This window comes from Monodon monoceros, unplaced genomic scaffold (genome assembly GCF_005190385.1).
Source record: "Monodon monoceros isolate NGI ecotype Baffin Bay Population unplaced genomic scaffold, NGI_Narwhal_1 Super_Scaffold_6, whole genome shotgun sequence".
NCBI classification, from domain to species: domain Eukaryota; kingdom Metazoa; phylum Chordata; class Mammalia; order Artiodactyla; family Monodontidae; genus Monodon; species Monodon monoceros.
Window position 1 is genome coordinate 25,500,885 of NW_021703783.1, and position 15,761 is coordinate 25,516,645.

Below are 15,761 nucleotides of genomic sequence, written 5' to 3' on the forward strand. Positions count from 1 at the left end.
TATGATAATTCATCTGTCTATGGGCATTTAGGGTGATTCCATGTCCTGGCTATTGTAAATAGTGCTGCAATGAACATTGTGACACATGTCTCTTATTGAATTATAGTTTTCTCAGGGTATATGCCCAATAGTGGGATTGCTGGGTTATATGGTAGTTCTATTTTTATTTATTTATTTATTTTTAAAAATTTTTTTAAGGAACCTCCAAATGCTATTTGTTAGTGCTTAGTCCTTTCATAAACAGGGTGTACATTTTTTTTTTTTTTTCGGTATGCAGGCCTCTCACTGTTGTGGCCTCTCCTGTTGCAGAGCATAGGCTCCGGACACGCAGGCTCAGCAGCCATGGCTCACGGGCCCAGCTGCTCCACGGCATGTGGGATCTTCCCGGACCGGGACACGAACCCGTGTCCCCTGCATCGGCAGGTGGACTCTCAACCACTGCGCCACCAGGGAAGCCCAATACAAACCTTATTTAATTTCTGCCTACAAATACTCCCTCATATATACACTTTTACATTCATGAATAAATATGATCATACACTTGAATTTTTTTAGTGCAATCTTTATTTTTTCTTCTTTTGGTTGCCTCTGCCTTTCCCTCTCCTTTCCTTCCTCCTTCCATTATTTAGTTCCTCACCCTATTCAGTGTATGTTCCCTCTTATTTTTTCTCTGTGCTTGTACACACACACGTTTACTCACACATGTATGTATGTACTCAAACATACATTTAAAGGGTTAGGTTGGGGGTGGGGAGAGATCACTGTTTCCTAGAATGGCATCACTGTATACTCACTTTTCTACACCCTCTTTCATTCAATAATACCTTAGGAAATTCTTTAAAGCATCAAGTGTGGTTTTAAGTTTCCTTTAATGCCGATATAATATTTCACAGTGTGGATGACTTTAGTCATCCCCTATTGATGAGAATTCCACTGTTTCTAGGATATGTTAACATATGGTGTCAGATTGTTTTCTTCATATTTCCATCAGCAGTGTTGGAGGGTTCCCTTTCCTCTACATCCTTAAGCAGTAGGTATTATTGTTCATTTTATTTATTTTTCCATTATGTCCATTTCCCAATCTCATCCCCCACCACTCCAGGAAACCATTCTAATGTCTAATATGTATCCTTTTGTTGTATGTACCCTCAACATGATTGTTATATGGATGTATTTCTAATTTATGTATGTGGTATTTGTCATAGATTTGCTTAGTCTTTCACTCAGCACTGTTTTTTTTGTTTTGTTTTATTTTTTTGTTATTTATTTATTATTATTTTTGGCTGCGTTGGGTCTTCATTGCTGTGCATGGGCTTTCTCTAGTTGCAGCGAGTGGGGGCTACTCTTCGTTGTGGTGCATGCATTTCTCATTGTGATGGTTTCTCTTGTTGCAGAGCACGGGCTCTAGGTGCATGGGCTTCAGTAGTTGTGGCTCACGGACTTAGTTGCTCCGCGGCATGTGGGATCTTCCCGGACCAGGGCTCGAACCCATGTCCCCTGCACTGGCAGGTGGATTCTTATCCACTGCCCCACCAGGGAAATCCCTTAGCACTATTTTTAAGATCTACTTACTCTTAAATGTTGGAAGATCTCATGGGTGAAAAGTGGTATCTCATTACTTTAATTTGTATTTCTTTAATTACTAGTAAATTTAATATCTTTTCATAATCATGCTGGCTATCTAGATTTTCTTTTCTCAGGATTGTCTACTCATATCCTTTGTCTATTTTGCTGTTTTTTACTTAAATTTGTAAGAGTTATTTTTGTGGTCAAATACATGACTGATTTTGTATATGCTCTATAAATATTCAGAGAATGTATACTCTCTATCTGAGAAATGTAATGTTCTCTTTCTGTGTATTATATATGTGTGTCTAAATATCTCTCTCTGTGTATGTATACACAAATATGTGTATATGATTATTTATTGATTAGTACACAAATATATTGTGTATATGATTATTTATTGATGAGTATCTTAATACTTCTATGTTCTTATTTTTTCTACTAAATCTGTAGAATTCTTAGTTTGCAATACTTGTATTTTGAAATCAACTTTTCTTTTTATTTCTACAAGTTTTTGCTAGTTTATGTACATTACCATTTTATAATGAAAATTTTCAAAAATACAGAAAAATAAAATAGAATGATATAAATCATGTACCCAAAACCAAGAATTTAAAAATTTATTTTATCATTTTGTGTCAGGTATCTTTCATAAGATAGAAAACACTTCAGATAAAATTAAAACCTCCTTTGTCTGCCTATTCAGGTTTACTTTCTTTATCTCCCTTTGCAGAAACAACTACTACCATGAAGTTGTTCTTTTTTTAAAAAATTTTTATTGGAGTATAACTGATTTAGAATGTTGTGTTAGTTTCAGGTGTACAGCAAAGTGAATCAGTTATACATATACATATATCCCCTCTTTTTTAGATTATTTTCCCACATAGGCCATTAGAGTATTGAGTAGAGTTCCCTGTACTATACAGTAGATCCTTATTAGTTATCTGTTTTATATACAGTCGTGTGTATATGTCAATCCAAACCTCCCATTTATCTCTCCCCCTCTCCTTATCCCCTGGTAACCATAAGTTTGTTTTCTATGACTGTAACTCTATTTTTCTCTTGTAGGTAAGTTCATTTGTACCCTATTTTTAGATTCCACATATAAGTGATACATTTGTCTTTCTCTGTCTGACTTACTTCATTTAGTATGACAATCTCTAGGTCCATCCACGTTGCTGCAAATGGCATTATTTCATTCTTTTTTATGGCTGAGTAATATTCCATTATATATATGTACCACATCTTCTTTATCCATTCCTCTGTTGATGGACATTCAGGTTGTTGCCATGTCCTGGCTATTGTAAATAGTGCTGCAATGAACATTGGGGTGTATGTATCTTTTTGAATTATGGTTTTCTCTGGATATATGCCCAGGCGTGGGATTGCTGGGCCCTATGGTAGTTCTATTTTTAGTTTTATAAGGAACATCCATACTGCTCTCCATAGAGGTTGTACCAATTTACATGGCCACCAACAGTGTAGGAGGGTTCCCTTTTCTCCACACCATCTCCAGCATTTACTGCTTGTAGTTTGTTTTTTTTAAATTTATTTTTGGCTGCATCAGGTCTTAGTTGCAGCATGCAAGATCTTCATTGAGGCATGAAGGATCTTTCGTTGCAGTGTGCAGGCTTCTCTCTAGTTGTGGCATGTGGGTTTTCTCTTCTCTAGTTGTGGCACACTGGCTCCAGGGCATGTTGGCTCTGTAGCTGTGGTGCACGGGTTCCAGAGCACATGGGCTCTGCAGTTTGTGGCATGTGGGCTCTCTAGTTGAGGCGTGCAAGCTCAGTAGTTGTGGTGTGCGGGCTTAGATGCCCCGCGGCATGTGGGACCTTAGTTCCCTGACCAGTGATCAAACCCGCATACTCTGCATTGTAAGGCAGATTCTTTACCACTGGACCACCAGGGAAGTCCCTGTTTGTAGATTTTTTGATGATGGCCACTCTGACTGGTATGCGGTGATACCTCATTGTAGTTTTGATTTGCATTTCTCTAATAATTAGTGACGTTGAACATTTTTTCATGTGCTTTTTGGCCACCTGTATGTCTTCTTTGGAGAAATGTCTATGTATATCTTCTGCGAATTTTTTGATTGGGTTGGTTTTTTTGACATTGAGCTGCATGAGCTGTTTGTATATTTTGGAGATTAATCCCTTGTCGGTTGCTTTGTTTGCAAATATTTTCTCCCATTCTGAGGGTTGTCTTTTCATTTTGTTTATGGTTTCCTTTGCTGTGAAAAAGGTTTTAAGTTTAATTAGGTCCCAATCGTTTATTTTTGTTTTTATTTTCATTAATCTAGGAGGTGGATCGAAAAAGATCTTGTTGTGATTTATGTCAACGAGTGTCCTGCCTATATTTTCCTCTAAGAGTTTTATAGTATCCGGCCTTATGTTTAGGTCTTTAATCCATTTCAAAACATTATATTAATAATATTAATAATATAACTATTAATCAATAATATAATTATGATATTAATACTAATAATATTAATAAGATTAAATCCATTATATAACATTTCAGATAAAATTAAAGCCTCTGTCAACCTATTCAGGTTGACTCTCTTTATCTCCCTTTGCAGAAACAACTACTACCATGAAGTTTTAAAAATAGTTTCTGTCCATGATTTTATTATACTTCTAATACTAAAGTATATATGCATAAAGAGCATATAGTATTCTTTCTGTCCTTATAAAATATCGTGTATTAAGTTTCCTACCATAACTAAATTTGACAATTGTCCTTGTAATTGTGATAGTTTTCCTTTTTATAAGATTATGGTGTTGGTTGCAAATTCATGATCATTTTATCTTCTCGTGGAACATTCCTTTTACCCTTAAGTAATGTCTCTATCTATATTGATGTTTTTCACTTCAGTAAAACCATTCAGTCTGGTTTTACTATTGCTCCACCATCTTTCTTTGGCTTCTTTTGCTAACATCTTTGCAAGATTCATCTGCATTGTTGTAGATAGCTATAGTTTGTTCATGCCCATTTTCACTGCTGCATAATATTCCACTGTACAAACAATTTATTTTTCTATTTGTTGATGTACAGTGTGGTGGTTTATAATTTTTTACTATTAGGAATATTAATATGAATATTTTGGGACATGTCTCTTGGTACACATGTGCCTATGTTTCAATCAAGTTTATTACCTGGGAGTGGAACTGCTGACTCATATGGTATGCATATGTTTAGCTTAATGCCCAACAGTTTTCCAAAGTGTTTGTACTGATTCAAAATCCTACCATCAGTCAATGAAAGTTTCTGGAATCCATATCCTTGTCAACACTTGGCATTGTCAGTCTCTTTAATTTTTGCCAGTATAGTGAGGGTATAGTAACAATGCATTGTGGCTTTAAATTTCAATCCCAGATTATTAATTTGAGCACATTTTCATTCCTTTATTGTATTGATACATTTGGATAGTCTCTTGGAGTTTCCGTTCAAGTATCATGTCCAGTTTTCTTTTGGGTTGACTGTTTTACTTAGTGGTACGTAGGAGTTCCTCTTATATTACAGACATGAGCCTTCTGTTGATTATGTATGTTGCAATTATAGACTCCCATTCTGTGGTTTGCCTTTTCATTCTCTTAATCATGTTTTATGTTGTAGAGAAGTACATTTGATGAAGTCCAATGTGTTTTCTTTATAGCAAGTATTTTTTTGTGTCCTGTTTATGAACTCTTTCACTGTTCTACATTCATGAAAATAGTCTCCTATGCTTTCTTCTAGAAAAAATTCATTCATTGTTTTACCTTTCACTTTTTGACTTAAAAACCCTCTTGTAATTGATTTTTGCAATTGTCAAGAACTGTGCAGAGTCTGAGAGTTTACCCTACTTACTTGTTTATGAGTTAGCTTTATTACCATTTCATGAATGCTAGTAGAAGACATGAGATCCCTGGGTCAGAGAAAAAGGACTTTATTACTAATGACAAGAGCAGTAGCTAGAGCGTCATGTTTCTGTTGGTTCCCCATGCCCTCCAAGTCCTGCAAATATAATGTAGGTAGGTCAAGATAGATGTTTGCCCATGCAGTGGGTTGTATTACAGGAGAAGAACACTGAGCTTGGGGGAATTCACCATTTTTATATCAAACTGAAGCAAGACTGCTCTTTTTGGAAGGGGAAAATACTTCATCCCTCAAGTCTGTCTGCTACAAACACAACCTTGAGAAATGTCCTAGGTAATCAAGGTCCCGCATTCTTGGTATACCCAGCAAAAATGTGCAGGTCCACAGCACTGCCTCTCCCAACAATCTACCCCAACATGTTCTTGGCTGAATTCAAATATTCATGTAAGTATGCCACTCTGTCAGCCATTTTAATTAATTTGACCAACAGAGGCTAAAACCAAATCTGTTCAATTTGTCACTTAAAGCATTTAATTAAAGCTATTATCAATAGTACTCTAAGTAGCAGGATAAGGCCAACCTGCAGTAATGATGACCTCAAAAGTGCCTGCCGGCAGCCATAAAAAGAAACGAAATTGAGTTACTTGTAGTGAGGTGGATGGACTCTGTCTGCCATACAGAATGAAGTAAGTCAGAAAGAGAAAAACAAATACCATATGCTAACACATATATATGGAATTAAAAAAAAATGGTTCTTAAGAACCTAGAGGCAAGACAGGAATAAAGACACAGGTATAGAGAATGGACTCGAGGACACAGGGAGGGGGAAGGGTAAGCTGGGACGAAGTGAGACAGTGACATGGACATATATACACTACCAAATGTAAAATAGCTAGTGGGAAGCAGTCACATGGCACAGGGAGATCAGCTCGGTGCTTTTGACCACCTAGAGGGGTGGCATAGGGAGAGTGGGAAGGAGACGCAAGAGGGAGGAGATATGGGGATATATGTATATGTATAGCTGATTTACTTTGTTATAAAGCACCAAGGTAAAGCAATTATACTCCAATAAAGAAGTTAAAAAAAAAAAACTTAAAAAAAAAAAAAAGTGCCTGCAGGGTCCCAGACTCAGCTAACTGTGAAAAAGTATGGAAGGGGGTGGGGGTGGGGGGAACTAGTAGGTCTTATTTTAAGACAGGATGTGGTCAAAATCCAGTCTATCATCCATTATGAAACATGCAAAGGAATTTAGGTGGTTATTTCAATTACTACCTTTTTCTTTCTTAGGGCTTTTAATTTTTAAAAGATCTGTCTGTTATTTTATCTATATCCTTCCCTTAAGGATAACTGCTCCTTTGTTTTTGAACATTTCCAATATCTTTGTTTTAAAATATTTTTCAAAATTCTATTGTCTGTAGCTCTTAAAGTGTCAATTCTCCTATTTTCTGTTGAGTCTCTTTCATGTGATTTTTTTCTTTAGATACTTTATAAATTTTGACTGTTAACGCTTCTTTGCACAAGTAGTTTTGCAGGAGAGTCCTGTATTCTTTGCGTTGTGAAAGCAAACCTCGCAGAGAAGGTTTCAGTTTTCCTCTTCTTAAGGACCCTGTCTTTATCTTGTTGAACTGCAGTAACAAAATACCATAGACCAGGTAGCTTAAAAACAAAAGAACTTTAATTTTTACAGTTCTGGATGCTGGAAGTCCAAGATCAAAGTGCCAGCATGGTTGGGTAAGGGCTCTCTTCCTGATTCACAGCTGGGACCTTCTTTATGTGTCCTCACATGGTGAAAGGGACTAGGGATTTCTCTGGAGATTCTTTTGTAAAGGCACTAATCCCATTCATAAGGCTCCACCCTCATGATTTAAACACCTCCCAAAGGCCCCAGCTACTACCAGCATACCTTTAGGGGCAGGACTGCAACATAAGAATTTTAGAGGTACAAAAACATTCAGACCATAGCAGACCTCATAAGTATTCACAAATTCCAAAGCATAGTTAACTGTTATGTATCCATCTTGAGGATATTAACAGTGAAAATTCAAACCATACACCTGCATATAATAAATGCACAAGATACTAGTTTTTAAACAGGAATTCTATTTTTGGCTGGGACTTTATATCCTTGCCATTCATGTGGGCTGCTCTTGGAAGAGTATGACCTCAAGCTAGGTGGCTCTGCAACAGAGGTAGATTCTGACGGAGCTGAGTAATGGAAGCTATCTGCCCACCCTCCTCCCACAGGAGGGCAGAAAGTCCTTCCCTGAAGGATGAGCTGGGTGGCACATCTCCATGGATTTCACTCCCGTTTTCCAAAACTATGCATTATTTAGGTTGTTTACACATTTTAAGTAATTCATACTGGATGGACTACAAGAAATAAGAAGGGTAACGAGTTTAGACTCTCTCAGCTCTCATTATCCTCAACTCTGTTATGATATTGAAATCAGATGCTCTACCATCAATAGAAAGTTATGTCATTTATTCTAAAAGTTAAAAGCTTAACTAAAAAAGATCATTTGGGGAGTAACTGCTTTATTAAGATATAACTGATATAACAGTGGTTTTTAGTGAATCCACAAAGTTGTGCATCCAACATCATTATCTAATTCCAGAAGATTTTCAATACACTAAAAAGAAATCTTGTACCCATTAGCAGTCACCTGCCAATCCTCCCCACCTTCCACAGCCTAGGGAACTACCAGAAGCTCCACAGAAATCCCTAGCCCCTTCTACCATGTGAGGACACATCGAGACAGGGTGCTATTTTCTGTATCTCTAGATTAGCCTATCTGCACATTTCATATAAATGGAATCATAAAATATGTGGTATTTTATTACTGGCTTCCTTCACTTAGCATAGCATTTTCAAGTTCATCTACGTTGTAACACGTATCAGCACTTCATTCCTTTTTACCGTCTTTTGTTTATCCATGCATCAGCTTATGGGTATTTGGGTTGTCTCTACTTTTGGGCTATTATGGATAATGCTGCTATAAACATTTGTGTATGAGTTTTTGGATGGACATATGTTTTCATTTCTTTTGGGGACATATCTAAGAGCTCAGTTGCTGGGTCACATAAAACTGTTGGATCATATGGTAACTCTATGTGTAAACATTTGAGGAACTACTGAACTATTTTCCAAAGTGGCTACACCATTTTATGTTCCTATCAGCAGTGTATGAGGGTTCCAATTTCTCAACATCCTTTTCAATATTTGATTTTTTCTTTAATCTTTATTTTTAAATTAATTAATTTATTTTTTTTTGCTGCACCAGGTCTTAGTTGCGGCACGTAGGATCTTCATCATGGGATGCAGGCTCTTAGTTGTGGCATGCGGACTCTTAGTGGCGGCATGCACATAGGATCTAGTTCCCTGACCAGGGACTGAACCCGGGCCCCCTACATTGGGAGCGTGGAGTCTTGACCACTGGACTGCCAGGGAAGTCCCTAATCTGTCATTTTTTTAATATAGCCATCCCAGTGGCTATGAAGTAATAGCTCATTGTGGGTTTTTTAAAATGGTTTTATTTATTTATTTATTTTGCGGCATGCAGGCCTCTCACTGTTGTGGCCTCTGCTGTTGTGGAGTACAGGCTCCAGACGCGCAGGCTCAGCGGCCATGGCTCATGGGCCCAGCCGCTCCGCAGCATGTGGGATCCTCCCGGACCGGGGCACGAACCCGCGGCCCCTGCATCGGCAGGTGGACTCTCAACCACTGTGCCACCAGGGAAGCCCCTCATTGTGGTTTTGATTTGCATTTCACTGCTGGCTGATGATGTTGAGCATCTGTGCATGTGCTTGTCAGCCATCTGTATATCTCCTTTATAGAACCATCTGTTTAGATCCTGCTCCCACTTTTAAGTTGGGTTTTGCTATTTATAGGATTCTTAGTTGAGGTTTTTCTTTCAGCACTTTAAATATGTCATCCCATTACCTTCTGCCTCCATTGTTTCTGATAAGAAGTCCACTGTTAATCTAATTAGGCTTCCTTTATACATGAGTAATTTTTCTCTTGCTGCTTACAGGATTTTCTTCTGGTCTTTGGCCTCAGCATTTTTACTATGATACTTGTGTTTAGATCTCTTTGTATTTATCCTACAAATTCATCGAGTTAATTTCAATTCACTGAGTTTATTGGATGTGTAGATTAGTATTTCTCATTAAATCTGGCTTTTAGCTATTATTTCTTCCAAGAATTTTTTTCCGCTCCTTTCTCTCCTTTTGTTCTGGTATTCCCATCACATGTATGTTGACATGCTTATCCCATACTTCTCTGAGGTTCTGTTCCATTTTCTTCATCCTATTTTCTTTCCACTCTTCAGATTGCATACTATTATTTATCTTCAAGTTCATAATTCTTTCTTCTGCCAGTTCAAATCTACTACTGAGTCCCTCTAGTGATTTTTAAATTTCAGTTATTGTACTTTTTCAATTCCAGAATTTTCATTTGGTTCTTTTTTATACATAATTTCTATCTCTATATAAATATTCTCTATTGTATCTACTGTATGAGACATTGTCATCATGCCTTTCTTTACTTCTTTTATTTTCCTTTTCTTGAAATTGAGGTGAAATTTGCATAATATAAAATTGATCATTTAAAGTGTACAATTCAGTGGCATTTTGTATATTCATGTTGTGTAACCACCACCTCTATACTTATAAAATATTTTCATTAGCCCAAAAGAAAACTTACACTTATTAAGGATTTAATTTCCATTCCTCTTTTTCCCCAGTACCTGGCAACTACCAATATGCTTTCTTTCACTATGGAATTTTCTGTTTCAGGTATTTCATATAAATTAATTCATATAAATGTGAACTTTTGTGTCTGGCTTCTTCCACTTAGCATAATGTTTCTGAGGTTCATCCATGCTCATGTATCAGCACTTTATTCCTTTTTATGGCTGAATAATATTTCATTGTATGGATATACCTCATTTTGTTTACTGATTCATTGGTGATGGACATTTTGGTTGCTTCTACATTTTGGCTGTTGTGAACAGTGTTGCTATGAACATTTGTGTACAAGTATTTGTTTGAGTACCCAGTTTCAATTCTGTTGGGTACATACCTAGGAGTGGAATTGCCGGGTAATATGGTAATTCTATGTTTAACTTTTTGAGGAACTGCCAAGCTGTTTCTCCCTTGACTTCTGTAAGTATGGTATCCTTTAGTTCTTTGAACACATTTATAGTAGTTTCTTTAAGTCTTTGCTAAGTCCAACATCTGGGTCCTCTCAAAGGCAGTTTCTGGGTAAATACAATAAAAGCTGTTACCACTGTCTTAGACCAGGGGTCAGAAAACTATGGCTAATGGGCCAAATCTGGCCTGTTATCTGCTTTTGTGTATAAAGTTTCCTTGGAACACAGCCATGTCTGTTCATTTATGTACTGTCTATGGCTGCTTTCACACACTATAATGGCAGAGCTGAGACTGTATGGCCTGCAAGTCTGAAAATATTCATTGTCTAGACTTACAGCAGTTTGCCAATATCTACCTTAGATAATGGTAATACTATTAAGATTAAAGCTTATATTTTTACTGACTCTTGGACTATTGCCAATTGCCTAGTCACCTGGTCTGCCATTTGCAAGACCACAGACTGGTAGATTAAAGATCAAGTCCTCTTTAGGACTGTGAATTGTAGAAACAAATTATAGCTGATATACATGGCAATGGCTCATTCTCTAATGGAATGGGCTGGGTTCATGCTGTTAATTAAGTATGCCCCACCCAGATCCCTGTCACTGCTACTGGGAATCCATCATCACACTGAACATGGCAACACATCCACCATCATGGCCGAGGAAAGTAAGGATTATCTGTGTCTGATGTTAAAGCTACCACTGCATGCCAGTCTTGTGCCTCCTTTCAAAAGTTTGCCTGTTGGGCTTCCCTGCTGGTGTGGTGGTTAAGAATCTGCCTGACAATGCAGGGGACATAGGTTCAAGCCCTGGTCCAGGAAGATCCAACATGCTGCGGAGCAACTAAGCCCGTGTGCCACAATTACTGAGCCCGCACTCTAGGGCCCATGAGCCACAACTACTGAACCCACACGCCACAACTACTGAAGCCCATAAGCCTAGAGCCCATGCTCCGCAACAAGAGAAGCCACCGCAACGAGAAGCCTCCACACCTCAACGAAGAGTAGCCCCCGCTTGCTGCAACTAGAGAAAGCCCGCGCACAGCAATGAAGACCCAACACAGCCAAAAATAAATAAATAAAATAAATTTTAAAAAAAGTTTGCCTGTTTGTTTTCTAATGAAATAGGCCACAATACATAGAGTGTTGTCCCCTCTCACTCCTGACAAGCTGACTATATTGAGCCTTTGACCACTTGCCTTGGGTCCTCCATTGATGCCTTACTGTTGTCAATATGTTTTCAGGTTATGGTGTCACTGTTCCAGTCTGATCAACCAACTCAAGCCACATTGGCCATAACATAAAATGTGTTATGTTTTTGGCCTTTCAGGCCATATTCAGTTGGACAGTATGATGTCTCTTATTGCAAAGGTTCACTCAACACTGGACCAATAGTCAAGGTATTCAATGGACATTTCATATCCCTTATTATCCTCAAGCTGCTGGTTCCAACAAGAGGTAAATGGATTTTTTAAAAAGTCAACTAAAGAGATTTCTGACTCTACCTCCTTCACTTTCTCCTGGTCCACACATCTTAATTAAATGCAAGCATCCACTGAAAGAGTTCACATCCCCTTGGCCACCTTCTAGATAATGATCAGGATAAAAGGGGTGGAGGGGTTATCTTGACCAATTCTGAAATTTTAGAATTCTATTCTGACATTTCCTGAGCATGATGCATCTTTCTTTTCCCTAACAGTTACCCCAAGCCAGCCTGGTTGGTACAGCTGGGTGGCAGCCTGGCCAAAAAGGAGCTTATAGAATTCAAACTTAATCTTGGTTTAGTCACCTGTATTCTCCTTTTGGATTGAACTGGTTCTAGATCAAAGTCGGCAAACTATAACCCATGGGCCGAGCCTGGTCTGCTGCCTGCTTTTGTAAATAAAGTTTTACTGAATCACAGTCATGACTGTTTCTTTATTATGTATTGTCTATGGCTGCTTTTGCTCTACAAAGGCAGAGTTGAGTAATTGTGACAGAAGCCTACAAAACTGAAAATATTTCTCTTCAGCCCTTTACAGAAAAAGTTTGCCAACCTCTATCCTATGAAGATAATGACCATTTGGTTGAGTAAACTGCTCACCAAGTTCCCCTGCAGTAGCCCATGCCCAAGAAGGTGGGAAATATGATAGATTCCTATAAATTTTGGAAAAATATCCTTGTTGGACTACCCTGGTGGTCCAGTGGTTAAGATTCCACACTCCCAATGCAGGGGGCCGGGTTCAATCTCTGGTCAGGGAATTAAGATCTTGCGTGTTGCACAGCGTGACCCCCAAAAAAATAAATTAGGGGGACCCTCAAGATGGCGGAGGAGTCAGACATGGAGATCACCTTCCTCCCTACAAATACATCAAAAATACACCTACACGTGGAACAACTCCTACAGAACACTTACTGAACGCTGGCAGAAGACCTCAGACTTCCACCAAAGCAAGAAAATACCCACATACCTGGGTAGGGCAAAAGAAAAAACAGAGATAAAAGAACAGGGACGCAGGCTTCCCTGGTGGCACAGTGGTTGAGAGTCCGCCTGCCGATGCAGGGGACACGGGTTTCGTGCCCCGGTCCAGAAAGATCCCACATGCCGCGGAGCGGCTGGGCCTGTGAGCCACGGCCGCTGAGCCTGCACGTCCGGAGCCTGTGCTCCGCAACGGGAGAGGCCACAACAGTGAGATGCCCGCATACCACGATAAAAAAAAAAATAGAATAGGGATGGAACCTGCACCTCTGGGAGGGAGCTGTGAAGGAAGAAAAGTTTCCACATACTAGGAAGCCCCTTCACTGGCGGAGATGGGGGGCGGGGGGATGGGAAGCTTCGGAGCCATGGAGGATGCACAGCAACAGGGGTGCAGAGGGCAAAGTGGAGAGATTCCTGCACAGAGTATCAGTGCCGACCAGCACTCACCAGCCTGTGAGGCTTGTCTGCTCACCCGTCGGGGCGGGTGGGCACTGGGAGCTGAGGCTTGGGCTTCGCAGTTCAGATCCCAGGAAGAGGACTGGGGTTGGCTGCATGAACACAGCCTGAAGGGAGCTAATGAGCCACAGCTAGGCAGGAGGGAGTCAGGGAAAAAGTGTGGACCTGCCTAAGAGGCAAGAAACCATTGTTTTGGGGTGCACGAGGAGAGGGGATTCCTTACCTGTCTGCCGACAGAAGGCAGAGCACTGCCTAAATGAGCTCCAGAGACTGGTGTGAGCCATGGCTATCAGCTCAGACACCAGAGATGGGCAGGAAACACTAACGCTGCTGCAGCCACCAAGGATCCTGTGTGCAAGCGCAGGTCACTAACCATACCCACAGGGAGCCTGTGCAACCCACCACTACCAGGGTCCCATGATCCAGGGACAACTTCCCTGGGAGAACACACATGGTGCGCCTCAGCCTGTTGCAATGTCACACCGGCCTCTGCCACCGCTGGCTCACCCCGTATTCCAATTATAACTACTGCACCCATCCCTCCTCCTGGCATGAGTGAGCCAGAGCCCCTAATCAGCCGATGCTTTAACCGCATCTTGTCTGGGCAGGAACAGAAGCATGAGGGCAACCTACAGGCAGAGGTGGCGGCAAAACCAAAGCTGAACCCCAGGAGCTGTGCAAACAAAGAAGAGACAGGGAAATTTCTCCGTGCAGCCTCAGGAGCAGTGGATTAAATCCCCACAATCAACTTGAGGTACCCTGCATCTGTGGAATACCTGAATAGACAACAAATCAACCCAAAATTGAGGAGGTGGACTTTGGGAACAACTGTGGACTTGGGGTTTGCTGCCTGCAACTGACTTCTTTCTGATTTTTATGTTTATTGTAGCATGGTTTTTAGTGCTTGTTATCATTGGTAGACTTGTTTATTGGTTTCGTTGCTCTCTTTTTTTAAAGTATTTTAATAATTAAAATTTTTTTTTTATTTTAATAGTTTTATTTTACTTATTTTTTTTTCTTTCTTTTTTTTCTCCCTTTTCGTCTGAGCTACTTGGCTGACAGGGTCTTGGTGCTCCGGCCTGGTGTCAGGCCTGAGCCTCTGAGGTGGAAGAGCTGAGTTCAGGACACTGGTCCACCAGAGACCTCACGGCCCGACGTAATATCAATTGGCGAGAGCTCTCCAAGCAATCTCCATCTCAATGCTAAGACCCAGCTCCCCTCAACGGCCAGCAAGCTCCAGTGCTGGACACTGCATGCCAAACAACTAGCAAGACAGGAACACAAGCCCACCCATTAGTAGAGAGGCTGCCTAAAATCATAGTAAGTTCACAGACACCCCAAAACACACCACTGGACTCAGCCCTGCCCAACTGAAAGACAAGATCCAGCCCCACCCACCAGAACACAGGCACCAGTCCCATACACCAGGAAGCCTACACAAGCAACTAAACCAACCTTAACCACTCGGGGCAGACACCAAAAACAATGGAAACTATGAACCTGCAGGCTGTGAAAAGGACATGCCAAACACAATAAGTTAAACAAAATGAGAAGACAGAGAAATATGCAGAGATGAAGAAGCAAGGTAAAAACCCACCAGACCAAACAAATGAACAGGAAATAGGCAGTCTACCTGAAAAAAAATTCAGAGTAATGATAGTAAAGATAATCCAAAATCTTGGAAATAGAATGGAGAAAAAAAGAGTAAACGTTTAACAAGAACCTAGAAGAACTAAAGAGTAAATACACAATGATGAACAACACAATACATGAAATTAAAAACTCTCTAGAAGGAATCAGTAGCAGACTAACTGAGGCAGAAGAACAGATAAGTGACCTTGAAAATAAAATAGTGGAAATAACTACCACAGAGCAGAATAAAGAAAAAAGAATGAAATGAATTGAGGACAGTCTCAGAGACCTCTGGGACAACATTAAACACACCAACATTCATATTACAGGGGTCCCAGAAGAAGAAGAGAAAAAGAAAGAGTCTGAGAAAACATTTGAAGACATTATAGTTGAAAACTTCCCTAACATGGGAATGGAAATAGTCAAGCCCAGGAAGCGCAGAGAGTCCCATACAGGATAAATCCAAGGAGAAACACACCAAGACACTTATTAATCAAACTATCAAAAATTAAATACAAAGAAAAATATTAAAAGCAGCAAAGGAAAAGCAACAAATAACATACAAGGGAACCCCCCTAAGGTTAACAGCTGACCTTTCAGCAGAAACCCTGAAAGCCCGAAGGGAGTGGCAGGACATATTTA

General features: G+C 39.8%; 1 protein-coding gene across 3 annotated transcripts in view; it reads right to left on the bottom strand.

Moving 5' to 3' along the window:
• The window catches only part of AMN1 (antagonist of mitotic exit network 1 homolog), a 64,412-nt gene that overhangs the window by 27,618 nt on the left and 21,033 nt on the right, over window positions 1-15,761 (bottom strand). The gene's annotated exons all lie outside the window — the stretch shown is intronic.